We start from the raw sequence: 8,897 nt of genomic DNA, 5'->3' as shown, positions 1-8,897 counted from the left end.
ACATAGATTCTAAGAGAATGTTGAACACTTTGATGATGTTATAAGAAGGAAACTAAGGTTGATTTGAGGCATGAGCTCATCTAGCACACTTATTCACACATTATAGCATTCTAAATTACAATGGCTAGAGTTTTCTAAATTGACCTTGAGTTGATTTGCAAGCATAAATTTATAAGCACACACAATCTAAGACACACACCCACACATATCTACACAGATCTTCCAATACATTGTAAAACTCACAGACATTGCAAATCGATCTTGGGTTGATTTGAGGGGTCATGTCAATCAAGCTTGCATCTCTTGAGGGATCGATTTGTAGAAGTATATCCTATGTTGGTGATCATATTGTAGGACACAAATATGTACACACTATAAGAGAACCTTTTCAATTTTCAAACATTTCAAGATGTGATAAAAGAGAATCCAAATTGACCTTAGGTCAATTTGAGGTGTGTTTCTCATTAGGCATGTAACACATACCTAAATTTTAAGAGAATGCTAAACACTTTGAAGATGTTATAAGAGGGAATCCAAATCAACCTAGGGGTGATTTGATGTATGATGCTCATCTAACACATCCATCCACACTTTATAGCATTCTAAATCACAATGGCTAGATTTTTATAAATTGACCTTGCGTTAATTTAAGAAGGATCACAAAGAAAAAGGTATAAGCATATAGAATCTAAGACACACACCTACACATATCTACACACACCTCCCCACACATTGTAAGACTCACAACATTTAGAGACATTGCAATATTGCTTTGTAGAATTATATCCGATGTTGGTCACCACATTCTATGACACAAAAATACACACATTGTAGGAGAATCTTGGGTCGATTTTTAAACATTTGAAGATATGATAAAAGAGAAACAAGATTGACCTTATGTTGATTTGAGGTGTGTTGCTCATTAGACATATGAACACATATAGAGATTCTAAGAGAATGCTAAACACTTTGAAGGAGAAACCAAATCAACCTTAGGTCGATTTGAGAAATAGTGCTCATCTAGCACATCCATTCACATGTTATAGCATTCTAAATCACAATGGTGAGAGTTTTATAAATCAACCTTGGGTCAATTTGCAATCTTAAATTGTAAGCACACACAATCTAAGACATACACCCACACATATCTACACACACCTCCACACATTGTAAGACTCACAATGTGTAGAGACATTGCATCAACCTTGTGTCAATTTGAGGGGTTATGTGAATCAAGCTTGCATCTTTTAAGGTATAATTTGTAGAAGTATATCCCACAATGGTGATCATAGCATAGGACTATCCCATGATGGTGATCTTAGTCTATGACACAAGTATACACACTTTGTAAGAGTCCATAGGGTCAATTTTTAAAGATTTGAAGATGTGAAAATAGAATCCAAATCGACCTTAGGTTGATTTTGATGTGTGTTGCTCATTAGGCACATAAACACATGCATACATTCTGAGACAATACTAAACAATTTAAAGATGCTATAAAAGAGAATCCAAATTGACTTTAGGTCAATTTGAGGTATGGTGCTCATCTAGTATACCCATTCATGCTTTATAGAGTTTTCTAAATCAAACTTGATTCAAATTGAGAAAGATAGCAAAGGAAAAGTTATTCATCACAATAGTTAGATCTTGCAAATCACCTTGGGTTGATTTGAAAGCTGATGGTATTTCAATGTTTTTCCATATACACTCCATCATTGCAAATCACTATGCTAGAGATTGTAGATCAAAATTTGGTTTGTTTAACAACTTAAATCCTAAGCATACACAATATAAGATACACATTAACACATATTTACACCCCCCCCATACATTATAAGACTGAGATAAGACTTAGGTTGCCTAGAGACATTGCAAATCGACCTTGGGTTGATTTAAGGGTTATGTCCATTAAGCTTTTCATTTTTTAGGTATTAATTTGTAGAAGTATATCCTATGTTGGTGATCACATTCTAGATACAAATATACACACTTTGTAAGATAATGCAAATCCAGCTTGAGTTGATTTTCAAGCATTTGAAGATGTGATAAAAGGGAATCCAAATTGATTCTAGAAACAAAATGCAAATTTACCATAGGTCAATTTGTGGTGTGGTTCTCATCTGATACACCCATTTATACTTTACATCATTCTAAATCACAATTGCTAGAGTTTTCTAAATCGACCCACGGTCGATTTGAGAAGGATAGCAAAGAAAAAGGTGCTCACTACAAGAGCTAGATCTTGCAAATCAACATTGGGTTGATTTTGATTTTTGATGTTATACACTATTCTCCCACATACACTCTAAGACATTCCAAATCAATATACCTAGAGATTGCAAATCGACCTTGGGTCAATCTAAAAGCTTAAATTGTAAGCATACACAATTAAAATAGACAACCACACATTTCTATACACAATCCCACATACATTAAAAGACTCACAATGCCTAAAGACATTGCAAATCTACCTTGGGACAAATTCAGGGGTTATTTTTGAGTTATACATACATTGTAAGACATTGCAATCAATTTTCTTCTTTGTTATGTTTATGATTAATACCATTCATGGATTGATGTATTGATAAATTCATGAACTATGCTTGATACCAATACTAAAAATGTATTCATGTACATGAATTCAATGGATACTCCCAAATAATGAAATGATAGACCCAATAAATAAGGCAACAAACCCATCAAACATGAAAGAAAATGTAACAAACGAGACAACAAAATGAAGAAACGAGAAAGCAAATCCAATAAATGAGAGCACAAATGAGATTAAAGTTTCAAATAAGAATGTTGGGACATCAAAGGCGGTGAAGGTTTTGAAAGTCTTTAATGTAGCTATATGTGGATACTTATGCAATAAGAGTGGACCCTTGCTTGTTAGTCCACCATTGGAGGAGCCTCTTAACACGATGAGACTTGATACCAAGGGCTTGGAAAAAGATGGGATGGAATTCATGGTAGGTGCAAAAATGTTAATGAGATGGAAAGCTTACTCCCCATTTAGGTATGAGACTAGCTTTGATATTGATGTTAAAAAGTGTTATGAGGTAGTAATCAATCTTGTGTACAAGCCATGCAATTAAGCAATGGTGTTAAGGTTAGTGATGGACTTTTGCAAAGCACCACATCCCATGGAAACAACTATAGACTTGATGCCCTATGATCGAAAGAATAAATGTCCATTGAAAACCTTGAGAAAAGAGGGCATCCCTCATATGGACTACATTGTCACTTCTGGGTAGTACTTCATTGAGGATGTAAAAAGACTTTAGGAAATTAAGGCAATCCATGAACCTGTGAAATCCTTATATCGGTACTATAACAACCCTGCTTTTCATGTTTTTAAATTGTATTTCCTTGGTTGGAATTGGTAAAATGCTCCTTTGGATCAAGTTTTTATTTTTTCAACTAATGTTAATAGATACCGAAGAGCAAAAAACATGATGAAACGTCCTCCTAAGGATCTAGTTGAATGCTCAAAGACAACAAACATTGTACATGATAAAACCACCCCATACATGGATTAGCAAATTCTAGACAACAATCGGAAGCTTTCAAAAATCCACCAAGGTCAACAAAGGGATGTGATCATAGTGATTCATGGGATGTATGTATTCATAATTTGCTTTCATATATACATTTTAAAGTTTTGCTTTGATCATGAAAATGAATCAAAAGATATAAATAAGTTTGTCACGCAATGATGACAGAAGTTCATTGAAATGACAAAACTAACCCACAAGAGCACATTCAAATACAACATTTACATGATCACATCTTCTGCAGACATCTTTAAAAAGTGGATACAAATAGGAAAAAAATGAACATAGTTCACCAACTTCCTAACACATTGGGAAAGATTGAGCCACTCAAAGAAGATAAAAAAGCAAAGAATACAATCAAAGAGGGATTTGTGAGGTTAAGACAAGCATCACATATGGCTCCCATTTATGGAACCTTATTTCACTACATGGAGGGGCTATTTGAAGATAACGTTCGAGGACTACAGTACAATAATGTGCAAGTTATCAACGAGCCCTCAGCAATATATGCTTTAATAATTAACCACATTTGGGTGCAAGGCATCATGGCCTCCAAGTGTGCAGCAGGGACAAACTATATCTACGGTCACACCATTCACTCGTATACATGACAATTAGTGCTACTTGAAAGAGGCAGGCCGGCTGAATGCAATTCATCTTGTTTGATTGTTTACACTAAGGGATTTCCTTTGGATTCCATCATGAGGTCATGATTATATGTCTTTTCCTTAAGGACTTATTACTGCTTATATTTTTTCCCTTGTCTAATATATAACTTGTTTATCCAAATGGTGGAATTAATTGTATGGCTCATTTATTGATGGGACTATTAAATGTACACACACACACATAGAGACACACACACACACACACACGAAGTCCAAGAATTAGGATTTTGTCATATCTGCTTGTAAATTACAAATGAAGAATATAGAAATGTTGGTAGATGGTATGAGGAGTGCATTCAAAACACATTGAGCAAGACAAAGAAGCAATACTAGTTGCAAAAATAATAACCTCATGTTACCTGCGACATACAAGAGTGCTAGGACGAATAGATAAAAACATTCCATGGGCAGTGTATGTAGTGGGGGCATTCTTTGAATATATGGATATTGCAAATAGGTTGCCTTATGATATTCTTTTAGGGCTTGTTCTCATCGACATGGTGTGTGAAGAATAATTGAATCAATAGAGTCAAGAGGAATTTTGTCATTTAATAACACTGTTGGATTTGATTAATAAGAATGATCAATTTGTCCTCCTTATGTCCATCAAGGAATTAGAAGTCATTGGAATGTTGATTGCATGTACAAAGCAATAAAATTACATTACCACCTTTGGATGGGGTTCATATGACAAGGATGCCTCTCGAACATCTCACTAGTATATGCTGCTTCATGTCTCATTTTATAAAGGAGATGATTATCATGCTCGCTAGCTCATGTCATCGAACTATGAACCAAATCTTTCTTGGGTAGAAACAAAGGATACAAAAGAGAGATGGAAATCACAATATGTTGGTAGTTTGATTGATTGATTCTGTCAGGATGGACACCATGTAGATTCATTTATAGGTGGGGTCTTGTGTGCACAAATTGTTAAGGTTAATGAGTCTTTGAAAGTATGGGTGGGAATAGACATCCATAGGACAAGTCATCAGGCAAGACAACTCCAATAACAAATGAGAAAACTCTAGACAAATGCTCAATGAAACAAAAAACCCTCCTCTAAGTAGTTTTGATGATGAAGGTAAAGATACAACATACAAAGAGGATTTAGGCAATGAATTAAGATATTTGGAATTAGTTTTTGGTACATTGGAATATTTGTATTTTTTCTTTGTTAATTTGATGTAGTTTTTATTGTTTTATGTTTTAAGTCTTTTTTGTTTTGAATTTTAGGATTTTCTTATGTGTTCAAATACCTAAAGGCATTTTGCAATGATGTGAATATATAAATGACACAACTTACGATATTTTAAATATGGTACTTGACATGAACTTTTCAATTAACTACCACCAAAAAATATAGATATACAAGACCCTTCTTCTAAAATCATTCATGTGCAGAAAAACTTGTTTGCTAACAAGTAATGCCTAAACTTTTTGGTTGTAGTATAATTCATCTCAGCATCGTTTAGCTAGCAACTAGCAAAGTATATCAGATAGTCCAAGTTAAACTCACCTAGCTATGCCAATATGCAACCTTTTACGAATTTGGAAGCATCAATATGGAAAAGATTAAGTCCCAGTTGTCATAGGATAGTTGACATTCCTTTGTCCAATGGAATACAATCAACAATTTGTACAAGGGGTGGGAAACCTCAACATAGTTGTAAATAAACCTATGGTAATAGCCCGTATGCCTGGCGACCCATTATACACTCGAGTAATTCCAAGATACGTTTAATCTTATTATAATCCATGGAAATTCCATTGTGCCCAAGCATAACCTCATGTTTCATAAAAAACTGGCACTTCAAGGGAGATTTGGTAGAGATGACATCTCTGAAATATGAGTCTCAAGTACTTGAGATGATCATCCCATTTGGAATGAATGCATAGGTCATTTGGAAAAACCTCTAGAAAATCTCTTAGGTATTCCTTGGAATGTCACGGGAGATTCTCATAGGAAAGAATCTAGAGAACTGCATGCACAAAGCCACTTCATTCCTCCTACAATATTAAACAATGTGTTTGGCTAGTGTAGGCATTTAAATTCAAGGTTGTATATTTTGGCATTTGCATAGCTTTGCTTCATGAATTGGAGGATGTATGATGTTTTTGTGGTGTGATTTCATGTCTAAGTTTTCAAATAATATGTGGCATTTGTTTTAGAATTTGTATTTATAGGATTTGCACATACAAAGGGTAAAAGAGGAACTTCACTTTCACTTTTCTTCTAGCAACCATTGTAGTGCTTTGATTGCATCTTCCAAAGATCAATCAACATTGGAAGAGAGGAAAATCTTCAAAGATCGTTCAACATTAAAAGAGGGGAAGGAATAGAGCAAGACAATGCTATGAGGTAAGCAAGCACATGAGCTTTGAATTAGATTGGTTTTATGGTCTTCTAATTTCTTTTGATGTAATGGTTGTTGATTATTATAGGAGGCATTTGAGGTTGATGAGTTATCTTCTCAAAGGGTGAATTTTCATAGCATATTTGGTAAAGATCACTCATTAGTGCACCACATCGGTTGAGTAGGTGGACAGATTGTGCACTACATTGGTCAAGTAGGAGGACACATTGTGGTCTTCCACATCAAATTTTTAGCACAAAGGCCTACCGAACTACTGAAGTGCAAGGCCTTATGGTAGATCATTGAGCATTCCAAAATCACTCAAAATACTAACAAGTCCATTGCATGGCTTCCATTAATTCATTTAAATGCCTTGGATATTCATGGCATGGCAATGACGGAAACGACTCTATGCTTGGCTACAAAAAAAGAGAGCCTTAGTGCTATTTCTATGAGGTTTAGATTTAGGAAGTTACTTGGGGATTTCAAAGTCCTCCTTTCTTGATCTATTAGAGATAGCAAAGAAGAGAGATAAGATATGAAGCCTATTTGTCTTTGAATTGAGAAATGATAATACAAATATCTATTTTTTATGTTCTCCTTCTTATAAAATAGCATGTGGAAAGTAAAACTTCTCATTCACCTATCATTTTAATTCTAGAGTATTAAATACACAACCTCTAAGTTTATTCCATAGATAAGTGAACCTTTTGTATGCAAACTTATCCCTTTTCCTTCTTTTGTATCAAAAGTAGTTGCAATAGTATGACCACCTAAACTTGTCACTAATTTAAAGGTTCTTACTTAAAGATTTGGGGAATTCAAATCCCATAGAGCTACTTGTGCTCTGAATTTTAAACTAAAAATCTCTGAAATTGGAGGCATGGCATAAAAATATAGCTATTTTAATATTCTCATCATATCCCATACAATTAAGTGCTACCAATATTTCATTTCCTATTTTAAATTCTATTAAGGACAACATTAAAATATTCCTAGTCAATAAAATGCTCTTGACCAACTTTGGCAATTCCAATGATAAAATTTAGCAAATCTAGAAGGAATCTAACCATGTCGTAGGAGAAGAATTTTATCCAGATAGCCTATAGTGTCCAAAATAAAAACAAAACTCTCTAGGGTGCAAATTTGTCCATTTGAACACCCTCCAAATGGCCAATTTGCACTATAGAGGGTTTGATATTTTTGGACATTATGTGCCACCTCAATCAACTTTCTCTTCTGCAGTGCTATTAAATTCCTTCATCTACCCCTTCAAAATCTAAATTTCTTCATGAAAATCATGTAATAAATCAAATTCAATAGAGATAAATAGAGAAAATGAAACATGCACAAGATGAGGTAGTAGAAAATCATAATTAATGATTTGTATTAAATGAAAAATTACATTGACATAGCCAACATACAAGTTGCCTCTAGGGGCAAGAAATACAAAGATTCTAATGTTTAAGGGGTAGAAGAAGAGGTACTTTGCAAGGCACATAAGTTGGCATCTTCAAAAAGACCAACCGTCCTCTCTTCCCTCATGATTATGCATGCTCCTCCTCCCTTGTGCTCATTCTTGCTCCTCATCTTGCCTTATCATGTGCTTTTCTCCTCCCTGTAGCTCATGCACATTATCCCTTGCTCTTCCATCCTACACACACCTTCTCCTTCTCTTCCTTCCTCATCCTTGCATTACCTTCTATTATGGACTCCCACATTCTCTCTACACTCTAACTATTGACGGTGCCATTTGAGGACTTCTCCAAGTACCATAACTTACAGTCCAAGACTTATATTTGCTGCATAGTCTTCATTTGCAAGGATTGATGGTGCTCAAAGGAGGAGAAGTCAGGATATAAGGTTGGTTCCTTACTAGTGTTTTAATAAAAATTTGTCCTTTGGAATATCCATGGTGCTGCATTATTTTTGCTATGATTCACTTGTGCTCTTCTTTTAGGAGCTTCATGGAGGTCATGATGGGCATAATGGACATGGATGATATTGACTCTTCAGACTCTATTAAAGGGATATGATGTCATTGGAATGGTGAAGGACCAAAAACACAAGGGCCGCAAGTTTCTGGAGAGGTGATGCAAGACTTCAAAGGAATTGTGGATCTAAAGGAGATGCTTAAAGGAAATCTGAGTCATGAAGCTTACACAACTGTTTTAAAAATTTCAAGTTTTCTATCATAAGAAAGTATAAAAATTTTGTAATACCACTACTAATGCCTTTGTCTATAAATCATCTTGTTCATGCTTGGAATTTGGATGTAGGAGAATAATCCACACGTTGCATTACACAAGATAAGG

This window comes from Dipteris shenzhenensis, chromosome 27 (genome assembly GCF_047967505.1).
Source record: "Dipteris shenzhenensis isolate YYH24624 ecotype China chromosome 27, Dip_SZ_1.0, whole genome shotgun sequence".
NCBI classification, from domain to species: domain Eukaryota; kingdom Viridiplantae; phylum Streptophyta; class Polypodiopsida; order Gleicheniales; family Dipteridaceae; genus Dipteris; species Dipteris shenzhenensis.
This window is presented reverse-complemented; position numbering follows the sequence as displayed.